At 43.0% G+C, this 18,787-nt stretch overlaps 1 protein-coding gene across 1 annotated transcript in view; it reads left to right on the top strand.

Annotated features, from left to right (window-relative positions):
• The window catches only part of smpd3 (sphingomyelin phosphodiesterase 3), an 82,988-nt gene that overhangs the window by 256 nt on the left and 63,945 nt on the right, over window positions 1-18,787 (top strand). The window lies entirely within an intron of this gene.

The raw sequence follows: 18,787 nt of genomic DNA, 5'->3' as shown, positions 1-18,787 counted from the left end.
ACTGAAATCACGGTTTTGTGATAGCCTGCATGGAAGGAGCACTCTGTGTGTGTCTTCCAGCCGCGCCTACATTTCAGCCCGTCAGTGTGCCTGCCTGCCCGGGGTAAAACATTTGACTCACATTTGCATGAACCAATGGGCATACGTGTTCTCTCTCTCGCTTTCCTTGTGTGTGTGTGTGTGTGTGTGTGTGTGTGTGTGTGTGTGTGTGTGTGTGTGTGTGTGTGTGTTATTTGCCCCGCTCAGATGCAGTGCAAGTGAATGGAAAGTCTCCCTCATACTCGCTGTTTCAGTGAGCTGGAATGGTCAATGTGGCGTTCACTCATTTACTTACGTCCTTTCTCACTGTGACAAACTGCCGCCTGCGTGCAGTGGTTTTGTGGTTTGAGCGGTTTACACCAGCAGGCATCATACTGGGAGGACTGGTGTGTTAGTGGGCAGTGGTGTGTTTTCTGATAGCTGATACAGCATCACAGTGTGTGTCAGAAAGTGCCCCAGACTCTCTGTTACTGTGTGTGTGTGTGTGTGTGTGTGTGTGTGTGTGTGTGTGTGTGTGTGTGTGTGTGTGTGTGTGTGTGTGTTTTAATTCCAGAGTATACATTTAGGTGTGGCCCGACTGGTCTCCTCTCCTCTCTGCACATTTTATTGGCTCTTCCCCTTCCTTCCCTCGTTTCCTCACCCTGTTTCTTCCTCCCTTTCTTGTTTTCCTCCTTATCCCTTCATCATTTTATTCTTCTCATCTTCAGTGTTATTTTTTCCTTTCTTTTTTGCCCCTTTCTTTCTTTTTCCTTCCTCCTAATATTTCCCGTTTGTTTTCACCCCCTTAACTTGTCACACATTTCATTTCCTTCTCTGTCTCTCCTCTTTATTTTTTCTTTTTGTTACCTTTCTTTTCCCCTCTTCCGCAGCCATCAGTTCCTTTCCTTTCCCATCTTCTGTTCTCCCTTTTTCTTTTCTCTTTTCCTCTTTTTCCTCATCCAGTAATAGTTTCTCATTATCTTCCCACCTTCCCCTTTTCTACCTTTTTCTTTCCTATTTATTTTTTCTTCCTGTTTTATTATCTCCTATCCTCTTGTGTTTCCTCCTTCCTTTCCTTCTTTTGCCTCACTTGTCCTTGTCTACCTCCTGCTCCTCTTTTTATCTCCTGCATCCTTTCTCCTCTCCTTTAATTTGTCTCATGTTTAATTTCCTCTTCTCTTTCCCACCTTCTTTTCCATTTCTTATTCTTTCATTTCCTCACTGCTATTTTTCTACTTCCTCCCCTTGTTTTATCATCACTGTTTGTCTTTTGTTTCCTTTTTACCTTCTTTATCACTCTCATCTCCTCTTTTGCTCTCTTTGCCCCATCGCCCCCACACCTTTTGTTCTCCCCTCCACTCTTTCCTCTCTTTATTTCCACTTCTTCTCTTCCCCCCTTTTTACTCTCTTTCTTGTTTCTCCTCCTGCTTCCCCAGTCTCACCTTATCTTGTCATATTTCCTTTCATTGACCTCTCTTCCATCTTTGTTCTACAGTGTGTTCTTTACATGCAGTTTTCCTTGGCATTGCTGATGTGGTGAAAGGCGGTGCAGCCTCCACACATATGAACATGGAAAGCAAAACAACTGGCCGTCAGCTTTAATGTCTGTTTGATTTTGCTGTCCTTCCAGCATAAACTCCATCTAATGTGACAGCAGCTCTATAGAAGACGTCAAAGTCTGAAACCTTTCTTTTCCATTAAGTCTCATCTTTGTCTCGTTTGCTTGTTTTCTACATCTCCTCATTAAAGGTTTGACAGAGAGAGAAAGGTCCAGTTTGACAATTTAGAAGGGGGGGGGTTAAGTTCCTAAATTGAGATAATGACCCTGAAGACATCACTGTGACATCATCTGCTTTTTGTTTTGTTTTGGTTTTTTTTCCAAATTTGCAGGAATCAGCAAGACCTCACGTTTGCAGAAATAGACCTCATTCAAAGTCATTTTAATCATGCTGGCATCAGAGATGTGTGAACTGTGTCCCACATCACTGTGACTGCTGGAAATCAGAACTGCAGAAAAAGGAAAGAAAATGTAAAGAAACAGATGCTGACTGAGAAAATCATCTGGTTAGCTGTTTATTCATTCATCTGTTTCCCTCTCACCGTGCTGTACTGCCTGCCTGGGCTATGAGGCAGGTTTAACCCAACATCCCGATCCTGCAGACCTGACCTCACCTCAGAGTGCAGGCAGCAGCCATCAAAAGCCTTCGCCTTTCTCTGAGGAACACCTACGAGAAATATAGATTCATCTTTTTTAACCTCTGTTGGCTGAAAGCAATTTTTAAAATCATTTTAGCCTTAAAACAGGAATCCTAAAGAATCCTAAAACAGGAATCCTAGGCCTTGTATTTGGTGACCTAATTTCAGTTGATCAAGTATCAACAGTTAGCTATCAGCTTGCAGAAAGCAGGTTCCCAGTATGAATGTCCTGGTTGGCTGTGGTCTTGCATGTTCTCCCTGTTGTACCCTGTACTCTAATGACAGGGTGCTGATGTTCACTCAAACAGCTGCTTTTCCTCCAGCCGTTAAAACTACTTCTTTATCAGTATTTTTTCAGTGTTACTGAACACAAAGCATTTTACTTTGACACACCAAAATGTACTATAGCAAGACACACACACACACACACACACACACACACACACACACACACACACACACACACACACACACACACACACACACACACACACACACACACACACACACACACACACAGATCTGTGCTTGTAGCCTTCTGTAGCCTTCCTGTAGTTCCCCAGTTATCTCAGCATTAGAGTAATCCCGTGTTTGCTTCTGATTCTGTCACGTATTCAGTGTGGTCCGTGGTTGCCAGCGCAGCAGAAGTCTTCACAATATGCCTGCATCTTTAAACAGAATCTCCAGACTAACATCTTCAGTCTGGCTTGCACAGCATCTCAACATTTGCCAGTTTGATTGCTTAAATCATCACCTTCTGTTTGATATTTAGAAATGAAAACTGTGAGTCATAACCCTGCTTGGTGAGTGCCTGTTAATGTTTGAGAGTGTGTGTGTTTAATTGTGGTTTTAGATGTGTAATCTTTCAAACAAATGCCCTGGTGTCTTTATTAAATTCAGTGGCTGCTGAGAGCTTTGATGATTAGCAGCTCAGAACAAGCCCAGAGGCGTGATCTGCACTGAGTTTGATGGCCTGATTTGCTGCATGTTCCCAAATCCCCCAAAAAGCCAACTGGACTCTTCCAGTGGCCTTTCTGTTGCTGGGGAAAAATGTGAGCTAGCCACTGCCCTTGGGGTCCATCAGGCTGGGCTAGCTGTTCCTGACAGGTTAGGCAGGTGACTGAGTAGACCTGGCTGGTCAATACATGCCATGCAGGTGGGGGGGTCTCCCATGAGGGTTCAGTAGAACCTGATAGTACAGGATCTGGTTTCTCTCCCTGCCAGCAGGTGGTGAGAGAGCAGTAATACTTGTTGACAGGTGAAATAATATTTGTTTCTCACAGTGAAAGGAACGATCTGCCTGCACTAAATTGCACCGAGGAGGTCAGAGGTCCCCTCAGCGAAGGACCTGACTAAGATGGATGTTTGTCATTAATGGGGCTCAGACTCTGGCTGCTCGCATGTTGCGGCAGATTGTGAGGCTTCATTAAGACACTGCGGTGCCCTGAGATACATGCTAACTGCAGTGTTATTGGCTCAGCTGGTATTGGGCCAGAAAACAAAGATGGGGAAGACTGAAATCATGCTAAACAGATTGTTATGTATTGTTATGTTTGCTCAGAAATGTCTCACACATAAGGGGCTAATCTGGATCTTTACCTGACAATAAAAAGCACGTTGAGGTGACTGTGGTTGTGATTTGGTGCATTATAAATAAAACTGATCTGCACCTACACCTGTGTGCACTACATGACTGTTACATGGAGTCAGAGGTTCAGAAAGCATGTCATTTCCAGTAAGTACATCCTGTCAGAATTCACATATTACACAATACTATATATATTACATACTATATGACAGAGTGTACTAACGGAAGCATCCTACTGGAAACAAAGTGTTTGTTACTCAGAGCTTAGGGCAACATGTTGGTAAGAACGGCACTAAATCTGAAGCTTATGGTGGCATAAGAGGAAAAGTCATCAGTCAGCTGAGAGTGATGGAGGTCGCTGCCATAGTTGTGACTCACACTCTTCATGTCCTGATTGTGTGCGGCTGCTTTGGTCACTCTCTCCTCATATCAGGCTCATCCTGACTAGCTTGTACTTACAGTTTTCCATTCAGCTCATTTTTGGTCTCTCAGATTTGCTGATTTATTTTTAGTGATGATGCAATTGCTTTTCTTTTTTTTTCAAATTTTGTGATTTTGCCAGGTCAAAAGTTGCTGCTGCATCTTCCTGAGCCCACTCTGCCCTGCAAATCTTTGGTCAAAATTAAGGTGTAGACGTGATTTTTAGGTTCCTTCTTGTTTTGTTGTGTTGTGCTGAGACTTCACACTCTGGTGCGTCTGTCATTTCCTCTCGCCTGCATCCACTAGCTGCTCTCATATGAGCCTGAATACAGTGTATTCCCACAGCCACCGGTGGCAGATCCACACAAGCAGCCAAAGCAATCACACAAAGGTAGTTCAGACTGCAGCACGTACACTTTCCTTTTCTTTTCAAATCTCATTTTAAAACCGGACTCTTTATCTGTCCTTGTGCAGCAGTGAGTGGTCTGCAGCAGAGATTAGAGGTTTGTTGTTGACAGTCGAGTGGGGGCCTGCTGTCTTTTGAATTAGCCACTGAGAACCTTGTAGGATGTGTGATACCTGTGGGCTTATGTTGTGAAACATCGCTGCCATGGCTCACTCTATCAGAACAGTAGCAGTGGCTCAGTATACAGTATAGTCTATAGTAATACTATGTTGATGATTTGATCACAAGGTGCAAAAATGAAGGTGAGAGGATCGACATGTTTACAGCAGCAGCCTTATTTCAGACAGCTTCCTTCATGTGTGGTGTTTGTAGAGGCTCTCTCTCTGCAGGTTCATGCTTTAACAAACCAGGTGAACTGCAGGCTTAATTGTGTTTCAGGTAACCTGTGCTGTGCTAGACTGTGAGGGCTTTTATTTCTGAATGGGACACATCAGTGTTTTAGCACGAGCATCCAAGCTGAGAACTTATTTATATATAAGAGCAGATTTTTGGAGTTCCTGAGTGTGTGAAGGCAGGCGGGGTTGGTTACCACGTATTTTGCGGCAGATTTGCACCTGACGGTGAGCCCAGTAAAAAAAAAATTTGCCAGGTTTTCAGGTTGCAGGCTCTCGGGGGACCGTTTCTCACCGCCTGCCAAGACGCCGCACACATGGATTGGTGATGTGGCATCTGCACGCTGCAGCAGATCAGACAGGCAGCCGCTCGCTGAAAGCCTTCGGGATTAGCTATTTCACAGGATCGTCACCCTGATCCGCTAATGTTTTGTTGGGATGGCCTACTTAGGGCCACATCTGGTCAGTGTGATGCTATGTAGGAGCTGCTAAAGAGGCTGTTTAATCTATATAACATGAAGGTCAGTTTGGTCAGAACAGAAGTAAATAAAGCGACACTAAAGCCTCGAGTTAGTCGTGTGACAGCTTTTCTTTTGTTTGTGTTGAAGCATTTTGAAGAACTTGGAAAAAAAAAAAACATCCTGATAATGCAGCTAATATAATTCAATATCCAGAGCAGGACGTGGATGGTGCTCTCAGCTGGGCGGAATCGCAGAACGTGTCGAGCTTGAGAAATGTTTGCTTTCCACCTGAAGAGATCGGCATTGTGCACAACTGAGTGCACAACTAAGAGTGCCGAGGTCACACCATGACCTGTTTAGCCTATTAAATATCTCTGAATGTTTATATTTTCCAAAATGATATTTTTATGAGTTATTTTGTTTGCTGTACCAAACTGAGCTTTTAAAACAACACAGTAAGCTGCTGCCCGGGGATATTTGGTGACTCCTTTTAGCATTTTTATTTTGTCGGCCCTCTGAGGGAACAAAAGCATCCCCTGCCTTTTACGAGTCGACAGACCCGTTGCTTTTATGTTGAAAGTCCAGTCACTGCCGGTCAGCCGCCCTGGCCCTTCACATCTTATCTCAAAGGTCGACCTACCGGATAGGTCACATTTGTGTCCTCAGTGGCTCTCTCTTTGTGCTCTGGAAGTCCACTGTGAGCAGGCTGACCGGACCTGGAACGCTGGTTCATGTGCCAGTATTCAGTCTAAGAATCACTGGAAAGACAGATGATTAAATAAATATGTTTTTTTATTTGTTGTAAAGTGCTAGTTTATTGAAATATTTCATTACCCAGGTAAATTTACAGCCAACCAAGTATATGTGATGACTGAGCTGAACGTAGCATCTTCTCCATCTGTTAGAACGCCATCTGTGACAACCCTCTCGCTTTTATTTTGAAAGTTCAGTTGCTAACACCTAGCTTAGCCTTTCCCCTCTCTTATTTTCCGTACCAGCTTCCTGGCCAGCCAGACTGCTGTTGTAGTGGTCTTCCACATCAATGAGCTGCTTCTCCAGTGTCGTCCCACGGTTGGACGTACCTGTCGGTCCAGGACCGCAGCCAGGAGTCACTGCGTTAGTGACAGACCTGCAGCAGACACTCATCTGGAAAATGCATTAGTGATACTGGATTATGTCTTTGTAATGGACATATGCCAGTGAGCCATGGTACTATGATTAAAACGTTTCTTGCATCCAGTTTGGTAATGCTGCGCGTGGTGGAACAGGTTCATGTGTTTGCATTGACACATTTTTATAAGGCTGATATTTGCTCTTTTAACTCCATACAGAAGTAAAATGATCAGTTTTTGATGGCGTTTTTCAGGTCTCACTCTGACCTGTTGACAGGAACAGAGATTTTTGTCTCTCAGCTCACAGATGAATTTCTTTATTTTCCTCCATCAGGTAAAAGTTTCAAAAACCAGCCTAAAGCTCAACGGTTCAGGGTCAGGGAGAGCATCCACACTGAGCTGTAGGCTATGTTTACAGTATAGGTAAACTATATGATTACGGCCCTAATTAGACCCTGCAGAGCTGATTAGAGACCAGAACATGAATGAACGTTCACTCTCCAATCTTCCCTCCACCCCTCTTCACTCTCCTCTCTTTCATTTCTACCCAGACTGAACAGACTTCATGTTTTCATCCTGCCTTCATGTGGCCGTGTGCCCCCCTCGTCCCTCTTGTTTGTCTGCCATCCTCCGGTCCTCTCTGTATCCTCCATCTGTCTGTCTCCTTCCCTTCATCCATGCTGGCAGGTTTGTATACCAGCATGCCAGCACGGGTGGGATGTCTGCTAAACTCCACTGGTTTCGGTTATGCACTGTCCAAAAAGGAAAAGGTTTAATGCTGAAAGATGAACCCAGCTTCAAGCCGTGGTCTCATGAGATTTTAAATTTAGTGCCTCAGACACATTCATGGTTTCATGTGAGATTTGAAGCAAACCGTCTGATCCTTTGTAGCAGGAAACTGAGGCAAAAAAATCATCCCTATTACAAAGACGTGTGGAAAATCCCCACTCAGCAAGTTGCTTTATTTCAGAATATACTGTTTATGTAATAATGTATGATAATAAGCCTTGGCTTTACAATATCCATCTGGGTAGTAGGCGGTTAAGAAATCAAAATGGCACTGCTACAGTACTTGGAGATTCAAGAGAAAGTAATTGAGCCTGTCGGATGGCACTCGTTCAGCACATTTCATCACTGATACATGTACTTTTGTGGTGTTGTTTTTCTGGGAACAATGTGATACCTGCAGCACGGTGTGTGGTGACAGCACTGTTGTCTCACAGCAAGAAGGTCCTGGGTTCCAAACCAGTTTGCATGTTCTTCCTGTGCCTGCATGGGTTCAGCCCAGATACTTCGGCTTCCTCCCACAAAGACACACGCAGGCTCGGTTAATTGGTGATTCTGAGTGCGAATGGTTGTCCATCGTTCTGTGTTAGCCCTGTGATAGATGGTGACCAGCCCAACTGCAACTCTGAGTTGGATAAGCAGAAGAAAATGCATGGATGGATGGATGGATCTATACAGATGTAGGAGATTTCAGAATGCGGGTGGGATGTGCCATTTTGGACATGCCCCTCATTTGTTGCAGTTACAGGAATTTAACCTCTGACCACACCCTAACCCGGTGTTTCTCAAACTGTGGGTGCAAGGTCATGACACGTGGGGGAGACACGACCTGGGAGAAAAGTCGTGGGGAACAAATGTTGAACATCGGAGCACAACAACTAGTGAAACTCTCCACCATCACTGTGTGCTGTGTACACAGAGCCGCTGCTTCACCACCGAAGTTTGAAAACCACTTTAGGGACTGTGGAATCCTTTCCACATGAACTATTAGCCAATCAAATCATAGAACTGGTAAATACCGTCTCTGACCAGTCTGAATTACCATAACGCCTCCAAAAGCCTCTATTTCCCCAGAACCAATCAGAATGCAAGATTGGATCATGTGACTGGATCATGTGATTTTCAGCGCTGCTGCACTGAGGAGCCGGCTTTTGTTGTTGGTGCTCAGATTGTAAACACAGCTAAAGGTGAGTCAAACCTTGTTTTGTGTAGAAATGTTCTTTCTGTGTGAATCTGAGTCTTTTATTCATAGTCTGATATTTGGGCCTTTTGCCTTCGTTCAGCGCGGGCAGAGGATGGACTGAAGATTTTGCCTCAAAACAAATTATTTATTAAAAATCATGTAAATTACTATATTTACATTTTTGAAAAAAAGGCACCTCATCATTGCCTGTGAAATGAAAGATTTAGAGCAGTTTGCATCTGAACTCTTCACGTGTTCCAATATTTTTAATCAACAACAAAAACACTTTATGAAAAGTAATTTTTGAGAACATCTGGTCCTCACAGTGTCAGCCGAGATGACCTCTGCCCTACATGGTTTGCTTCCGGCCTGACTGAGTCATCATTGGCAACGACCCCTGACCCTGACCCTGAAAAGTCTGTTTTGCCTTTCCCCATTAGAGTTACACTTGATGGCTTAGACCTCAGAGGGCTGAGACATTCAAATATCCAGTGAAATGCACTGATTGGTCTAGGATGCCTTGCATGCCCCCGCATGCTGCAGTATAAAAATCCTACTTTCAGCTGCTGGCACAGAGCCACGTCCTACCTGAATCATCTCTCTCAGGTCGTCTCTGGTTTGTAGCTCTGCTCTGCTTCCCTCCTGTTTGAGAAAATAAACATGACAGAGGTCGGCAGACGTCCAGCGTGACAGTGGGCGGTAGCTGCAACACAGCTCGTCACACCGAACTGCACATGTGAATATTCACATTGTTAAGCACTTTGAAAGGCCGGCATCAGATGGTGGGAACGCTGTCAGTGGAAATTTGGGGTAACGTGAAGGATCTTTAAAGAACGGATCCACGGTCGGCTGCAGGGACGATGACTTAGCACGCGCTCACAGCTCAGACACACATTAACCTCACTTGTGCTCTGTGACACACAAAGGAGATTATATAAATCATCTTGTGCGTCATACATAGTAACACACACACACACACACACACACACTCTCGTCTCCTCAGCCTGTATTATAAATCTTTCTGTTGTCCTGATCTGAAATCCAATAGAGGAGCAGAGAGCAGAGATGTTACTGTGACCACTGGCTGAACCGCCTTCCTTCCTGTTGTTTCTCTGTATCTTCAGCATTATTTTACAGTCTTATGTCCTGAAACATGACAGCTCTCATCTCTGATCGTGTACTGAGATCAGACAGCTTTTTGGAAGATACCCAAAAACTCTTATTGTCACTGAAAATATCTGCGCCGTAAATCAGCAGCGATTCGTGTTCACTGGGGATGAAAGATTTCAGCATCTCCTGATAAAAAGAACCTAAATCTACTATGGCAGTGATGAGTGATGCTATACTGAGTGTCTTTCACATTTTATTCAAGCATTTATTATTTAAAGAAGGGAATCTGAATCATTTTTAATTACATTAAAAAAAAGTAATTATTTGTTTGCACATTTGCTCCGAAAGCAAAAGGATGCTGGTTCAATTCCAGCCAGAGACACAATTCTCTCCGGTGCTGCGTCAGGAAGGGCATCTGCTATAAAGTCTGTCAAATCAAACATGCAGCGCTACCTGCTGTGGCGACGAGGGAGCAGCTGAAAGTAGCTCTTTGTCGTGTTACGACCAGCACTGCCTCCTATAAATAATTTTATTTCCTGTCTCCATGAATGGAAACATTCTTCTGTTTTCTGCTACTTAGTCCAGATGTCTTTTTACCCAAAACACTGTCCTCGCTCCTGCTGGGAGGGATCAGTGCCAAATCAGAGTGATCTGCAATGATTTTGTTTTTGTGAACGGGCTGACAAGTCAGCATTATTTGGAAAGAGAAATACAGCATAAGTTACAAATACTGTACGCACATTACTCATCCTGACATTTGTCCATACTTTAACCCACATGTGACCGAGTTATTTCAGCAAGTGTCTCCGGTTGCAAACGGTTGCTGTATGATGTTGTTAGTTGCTGTGAAATTTATTGCTAAAGCCTAGCTCATGCAAGTCTAGAGGCTGATTGGTGACCCCCAGGTAACCATGACTCATTAGAGAAAGGTGTGTATTCCGTTACCCGTTGACAAGCGGTTGCTGGCAGTCTTTGGTTACAAAGAGGTGCAGCACTAAAAACCTTGCAATGGCTTTGGTTGCCAGCAGGTTGCCGTGGTCACCAGTAGTTTGCATGGAAGATGCCGACTTGTCTGCAAACACTTGAAAACTACTCGCCAAGCGAGATAAACTGGAGCCAAAATGCAGGCCTCAGGAGACAGAACGTATACTCAAAAAGCAGCTTTGATGCTGAAGTCTTTCAAAACAATGACAGCTGGAGGAATTCAAAAACTAGGAATCTTGGAGGGAAAAGAACAAGGGAGCACACAACCCAGAGGGAGGACGCAACAAAGGGCAAGGGGAGAGGAAACACCCGGGAGGACAGCGGAAACTAACTGAGAAAATGAGACTAAGGGAGCAAATGCTAACATGAGACCCAGAGAAAAACCATTAACAAAGTAAATAAACCAGGAGGAGGGCGAGCAGACGGAGGGGACTCGCATAAAAGGAAAAGGACAAAAAGACTAACACAGAGACGGAGACGTGGAACTATGGCAGGAACCATGTTTGACTTCAACGTAAAAGCTGTGCATTTTGAAATGTGTTGACTGTGTTGTTCAGGTACAACTTTTACTTTGAAGGGGCCTATTCTGTTTCTGGTTTATGTCACACTTCTTCAGACTTCACTACCGCTCGGCGAGCGGTCGCCCAGTGTATGCAGATGAGTCAGCATCTTCCATGCAAACTGGCAACAGCAGAAATCTGTCGGTTTCGGTGCCCCGTTTGCCAACAGAAGCCATGCCCAGCTGCATGATTTTCCCTGGTGACCAGAGGTTGCCATGGGGTTGCCAACCAGTCTCTAGTCCTGTGTGATTGAAACCTAAAATGACCAAGTGGGGTAATTTACAACCTCATCATATTTTATACTGGAATATTATTTTTTTGTGGCTCTTATACTGTTTCCTTTATCTATTTTAAAATAATCAAATATATTTGGTTACACTTGTCAATGAAATGGCATCACAGTTTCATCAGATCTTTAGGCATTGCTGCCTGCCTCTGAATGCTACCAACTGTTCATCCACACAGAGATCAGTGCCAGCAAGGCAGTATTCAGGGAACTGGGCACACGCTGACACCAGAGACCGTCTGTGATTCAGGAACCAAAGGGCCCTGTGAGTCAGGAAGAGGTTGTGGTTTGCAGGTAAATGCCCAGAAACATGAAGTTTGTTCTAAAAGTGCTGCCAGCACCACAACCACAAAAACTCAAACCTAATGCAGAAGAGAAATCAGTGTGTCTGCTAACTCAGCTCTGATTTTTGTGGTGTTCTTTATGCTCATAAAATAATTTCCGCAATAAATTGAATTTGAAAAGTTGCAAATTGGCGCGCAGCGTTTCAGCAGAGGAGAAGAGATGAAGCACGATCCCTACAATTTCTTTAAATCTGAGCATTATTTCCTACTTGTACCTCTAATCTTTACCTCTGGATAAGTGACTATTACACATTTGCCACTGTAACACCAATGGCCCAAAAGGTTATAAATAGCAGCAACATGGTCAAACTGAGTTTTTTAGGTGAAAGATTGAGAAAAGGGAACGGTTCCTCTTTGTAATCCATCTGAATGAGATTGGCTGGACAACATTTACTCTGGATTACCCTCATTTGGTTGGAATATTTGCGTCTCACTAACGCAGCATTCAGAGTGGACAGCTGTGCAGTGGCTTGTGAGTGTGTGTTTGGGGCTGAGGAGGGGGTTGGTTGCCTGCCTGCTGCTGTTGGCAGGTCACTGTGAGCAGACTGGATGAACATGGAGAGATTATGTTTCCACCGCTGGTTACCTCTGCGCAGAGGTAGCAGAGAGCCGGATTTGGGTTTGGTTCAGTTAATCTTTTAGTCTGAGGTTTATATTTGGAAACCACGTGAGTGTGTGCTGTCAGTCATCTACGCAGTTAACTGATGAAATCACACCCACACCATTCAGACGTTTAGCTGCGTTGGCTCAAAGTCACTGATGGATTCTTCTACACAAGAAATCATGTTAGCTGCAGCTGTGCTGCCGCTCTGTCTGCCCGAGAGGTGCCCCACTGTTCCCAAAGGCCTTAATCTGCTTCATGTATGAGGTTGGAAAGAGGTGCTTTGGGTGGAGTTGCATGTGTGTGTCAGATGTGGTTGGTGTGGTCAAACCATGTGGCTTTAGCAATTCATGAAGAAGCAACCACACGCTGATAACAGGGGGACCCTACTCAAACAACCGAGTACATGTGAGGCAGCTACGCACAACGGCCTCTCATTACCTGCAGGGACTACAGCCATGTTCTGACCTCAGTGTGTGTGTGTGTGTGTGTGTGTGTGAGGTTGGAAGGGGTGGGGTGGAGAGAGGATGAGAAGCAGCCGTGTACGGTAATTAGCAAGGACCTGAGGTTAAAGATGACATTGAGGCTGGGTGGGCTGTGGCTCTGTGCTGCATGCTAACCTGATTTTCAACTTCCTTCTCATTCTCCTTCTATTTTCAGCCTGCCATGTGGTAATTCTAAGAGTTAGTTTGGCTGAGCAGATTCTAAATGCAGCATTAGAGATGAACCAGTGCATCTGGCAGCATCAATTTAGTTGGTACAAACAGAAGCTGCAGCGGAAGGAAGAGAGACGGACGGGAGCCGGACCTGCTGTCTTTGGCCTCGACCTGCGGGTCTTCGACGATACACAGGCTGCTTTGTTAGAGCTGATTTGCACCCCGTGAACCTAAAATTCTACAGCAGGAACTTTCCCCACGGATTAAGAACCTTAATTTAAAGGAACCAGGGTCTACATGAAGTTCTAGAGAGATGGCTGTAAAGGCTGTCTGGGAGCTAATATTTTAGCATTTTAATTAAGAAAATGTGTAAGAAAGCTCTCTGAAGTAATCTTAAAGTGATTATTCTTATAAATAACTTTTCACCCATCCATCCATCTTCTTCCATTTATCCTTTTCAGGGTCACGGGGAATGCTAACAGCAAACCCACTTTTTCTCATTAAGGATGAGGGGGGCAGTTTGCAGGTTCATGCTTCAGGAGTCATTATTACACAGCAGTCTAGTAGGAAGTCTTTCTGCTGTGTTTTGAACAGCCTGAAATCTGTTAATTGATTTCTGATTAATACCTACTAACGACCATTACAGTAATCTAGCCAAGAGGAAATGAATGCACGAGTTGGAATATTGCTGAAACTTCATATTGATTGTATCTTTGCAATTATTCTTAAATGGTAGTCTCAGGAGTGGGCGGCCTGTTTCATACAGCTCTCAAAAGTGAGATTAAATAGCATGCCCAGGTTCCTGGCACATGATTGAACATTAACTGACAAAGGACCGAGGGAGGCCTGGATGAAAATTAGCAGACAAAAAAGCTTACTGTGATCAGCCAAATCAAATTTAAATGATAAAATCCTAGAAGAGTTTCTGAAAATTGTTCCCTGTAATTGTGCAAGTAATCCCTGTGAGTCACATGGTCAGACTTCACCCTTTATGACCTATAGGCGTTTTTTTTTTTGCAACTTTTTGCTCTGTATGATGTCATACGGAGAAGATGCCCCTAACATGGACATCTCTATAACACAGTTAACCCTCTAACAGTGGGCCATCGCCGCTGAAGCACCTGTTACCTGCCCTTACTTGCTGTGAACAGCTGGTCAACACAGAGCGTATCACCACTGAGACGTCAGATCAAATGTACTTTGAATTACTGTAATTATGCGACCATTTGGCCTATTGGAAGAATTCAAATGGTTTCTGGAAGCTGAGAAATTGTGCTTTGCATCCAACATAGGGTTATTACAGTAATCTTTGCCCGATGTCCGCGAACGGCAGCACTTTTGAAGTACGTTCTGTTGCCGGTGACAGGTTCAGTATTAAAGGGTTATGGCTGTGAGCACAGAAGCCCCACCCACATGCTGACCAAATCTGTAGTTTATGAGAAGCGACCAATCAGGAAACAGTTTCCTTAAAGGGGGAAGGGAGCTAAGAATGTTTCAAGCAGTTGATGAACTGAGCAAAATAAATACAGATTACAGAAATAAAAATATGAGCAGAATGCGCTTTAATGGCTTTTTCCACTGCTCCTAGTGCATGATTAATTGCTTCCATATTGACCTATACTTGTCCAACACTGTGGTGCTATAGAACATCAGGCCAACACTGAACTTCACTAGCATTTAAAATAAAAACATAGCTGTTGGGTTGGTTTTATTGGTTTAATAGTGAAGGGCAAATTCAGGCCAGAAGACCATTAAACCTTAAATTATGCACGCTGCTAACTACCATAGCTACCATCTCCCAGCCTTGTTCTATGGCAGCACCTAATATCACACATATGTAAACAATCATGTGGAGCCAAGATAAATACAGAGCACCTAGCAGTAAATCACAGGCAGAGCCAGAAGGATTATATGTTACATAAACTCAGCCTCCCATTGAACTCCGGCCAGCAAAACCAAACACATGTTAAGCCACATTAATACGTTCATCTTCTCTAAAGCACGAGCCTGAAATAAAAATAATTTTGTGGTAAGATTTTTGTGTCACAGTCCAAAATTTAAATGGTGTTAAAATCTAGGAACTCAAAAAAATGGTTATTTCACACACTCACACACAAAAAAACAATATTGATTTTATTTTCTCTCTGTTCATATTTTAAATGTTATACCTTTGACATAAAGAGGATCATATTGCAGAGCCTCCAGCGACCTAAAGCCAAGTACTAGTCATGTCTAATCAAGCTGTCAATCACTAAACAACAACCTAGAAGACAGATTATAATACTGCATTTGTGTCGGTAATAATACTGCATTGGTGCTTCAGGATACACTGTCATCTTAAACAGCAGCAAAGAGGATTTAATGACTCACAGCTTTCAGGTTTTTCACTGATTAAAATGTATGACAAGGAACATTTCCGATGGTGCAACATCACCAATACAAACTAAATAAATAGAATAAAACAATAGAGGAACAAACTGTTTAAAATAATAAAAAACTCTCACCCAAGGTTCCAGCTGCAGGGTGGACTTAAATAAAGTCAGTACAATTAAATAATGAAAATTAAAGTTCCCTGTATAAACGCTACTCCGCTGACAAAGATGTAACTAATCTACTAGTAGAATCATAACGCTCGTTTGAATGGATTTGACCTGGGGAAAAAATCCTATGGTTGCTGGTTATTAATTCATAATTTCTTGGTGAATTTATACCACATAGTCTGTTATAAATATGAACTTTCAGAATGATAAGCCAAAACAGAAAGCAAGTAAATGTCCATAAATCCACTTAAAATGTGTAAGTAAATCAGAAAATGTATTAAAAACTATTCTGAACTTTCTTCTGAATAATCACACCTTTTTATTTTTATTTTTCTTAGATCCTCTGACTGTCTGTATTATTCATCCACACATAAATGATATAAAAGAACGGCTAATTCAGCTACTTTTAATGGCACCAATCTTACACAGTGTAATCTATTATGGACTTAAAGAAAATATCAGCACTTTTCTTTTGATCACATTTCAGCAGTTCATAAAAAGTTTCTGAGCTGTGCCTCTTTGGACACCTTGAATTTCTTTCCATAATCCCAAACATGCCGATATGTGGGTTAAAAAATTTGTTTCAATTATTTCACAAATCTATTTTTTACGTTTGATTAACTCGAGGACTTCCATCCTCTACTTTAGTAATAGTGGGCCTAGCAATGAGCCCTGTGGTACACCACTTCAAATGCAGAAAGGCAGATAGGGAACAGTTTTATGTATGTAATGTTAATTCACATGATTTACAGTTCAAAATAATGTTTCTTTACTTTACCCACTGGGTCTTAGCACAAAGATTCATATTGTTTCAAACAAGCTGTTTCAGCTCTCTATGCACTCCATTAAAGCCAACTTCCCATTGGCTGACCCTCACAAATGCAAGATTACATTTAATATAAGCATCTACTACTGTAACAGTATATATGACAGAAAATATCTAAAAAAAAAAAAAAAACACACACAATAGGTCCCCTTTAACATCACTGTAATTTACTTTGAAAGCAAGCACAACTAAGCACCCCAAGATTCATAATTCAAGACTTTGTGAGGCCAACCGGGAAATTAGCACTGGAAATAAAGCAAGCATATAAAAATTAAACAGCTTAAGTGCCTGAGCAGTCTCGTCACAATATGGAGTCACACACTTGAAATAAAAATTTTATCTTTTTACTGTGTGTGTTAGAGAAGCAACTTTTCCAAAATCACTGCTTTCTGTGTCTAGCAGCTGTCGTAGCACAGTCACATTCACACCTATGGCCAATTTGGAATCACCAATTAGCCTAGCATACATGCCTTTGGACTGTGGGAGGAAGCAAGAGTATCTGCAAAGAACCCACGCAGGCACAGGGAACGGGAACAGGACTGTTCGTTTTTCCTTTAATGTTTCTTGTCTCATCCATTTGTGTTAAGTTCATCCTTTTGTCTGCATTTCCACATTTAGTTATCACTTCCTGTTTTATTGTGGTAGTCATTTGTCTCTTGCTTTTTGCATTTTGTGTTACTTCCCTGCTTGTCTCACTGTCTTTGATTGTTATCGCCTGTGTCTCATTACCCACCTGTGTCTGCGTCTCTGCTTGAAGTGGATTCTGTTGGCTGTTAACGACCAAATTTTGTCCCCACAGCTATGCTTTGTAAGCTTGGAATAGAGCCAAAACACCAGTATTATGTCCCATCATAGTGCCACAGTGCTTTTGTGCAATACCAATTTGTACCACACCATAGTGCAGCAATTCAGTGCAGCCTTTATGTAAGCAGGCATGCTGTTAAGAAAAATGACTTTTCAAAATGGCAGGCTGCCAAGATGCAAAGCCTCTCGAGGAAATGGAGCTATATTTTAAACTTACAGTCAGTCTTGGATTAAGGTAAAGAGTTCTGAGTTAGTGCAGACATGTGCTCAACAAAAAATGATCTTAGTTTAATTTGACTTTATTATTTCATGTCTGTGAAGTAGTGAAGCCAAGATCGAGGTAACAGGAAATTCACCCTGTTATTAGCGTGCTGGATCTCTTTTTTCACACTAATTAAAAAAAAGGGTTTTGAAATGTTCAGCACAAGATGAAAATTCAAAAGGTCACCTCATTTCCAGCCTCTCTCTCTCTCACACAGACGCTCACCTGTATTTGCCGGGGCCTGAACTTTGGGCTGTTTCCATAGCAACATTCACCACACTTAATGATGGCGATAGCCGGCTGCAGTCATTTCCTCGTGTCATTTCTCAACATTCGCTGCCTCTCCTTCCTTTCTAGCTTCTTCTCCCTGAGCACCTCTAAAGTTAGACTGGCTGAGAGAGATTTATCTGAAGTGGCTTTAAGGTTTCTTATGCTCATCGTGGAAGCTGAAGAGAAGGAAAACAATCACCGTGAAGATCGTTCAGACCCAGAGCTCTGTCTGATACCTATTTAAGGTGCCCTCCAAAAGGATGCAAACATAAAAACAGAATATGACATGACATGACTAATACATAAGGCACCAATTATGCACAAGGCAGAGGAACAGGAAGAGGTCTGGTTGTCAAGGGAGACATCAGCACTGGCAGTAATAGCATGCAGGGAGGCAGCAATGTAGCACTGGGGGGTGGGGGGGGGTTCTGATGGATGGTTTTTTGGGGTGGGCAAAAAAGGATATGAGATAACCCCCCCCCCCCCCCCACTCCACTTTTGTCTTTGTTTCCTGGTGCCAGGCAAAGAGGGTTTTTTAGACTTGTCTGCTACACACAGCTTATCTTAGTATTAAAGTTGCTGACTGTGGAGTTAGAAGGATTTTAACCTTTGTTGTATTTCTGCTTTGCAAAAATAGATCATCTATATTCCTGTATGCATGTGTTGCATGTGTGTTTAGGGAAGTCATACCTCCCACTCAGTGACCTCTGCACTGGTTTAAACTGCACCTCTGCCCGAGTTTCTCAGTTTGATGGTATGTTACACATCCTCACGTTTACTTGACCCTGAACTGTCAACTTTAATCTTGAACTGACACGTTTGACTGAAGAAATGTCAGCAGAAAAAAAAGGCAGCAAACAGTCACTGCAGGTTTTGGGACTTTTGGGATAGTTTGGATCAGTGTTTCTCAAACTGTGGGGCGCGGCGCACTGTTGGGGCGCAGGGTCATGACAGGTGGGGCACGAACGACCTGGGAGAAAGG

The sequence above is a fragment of the Archocentrus centrarchus genome, chromosome 6 (assembly GCF_007364275.1).
Source record: "Archocentrus centrarchus isolate MPI-CPG fArcCen1 chromosome 6, fArcCen1, whole genome shotgun sequence".
NCBI lineage: Eukaryota > Metazoa > Chordata > Actinopteri > Cichliformes > Cichlidae > Archocentrus > Archocentrus centrarchus.
Note: the sequence above shows the minus strand (reverse complement) of the source record. Positions and strands in the feature narration are given on the sequence as shown.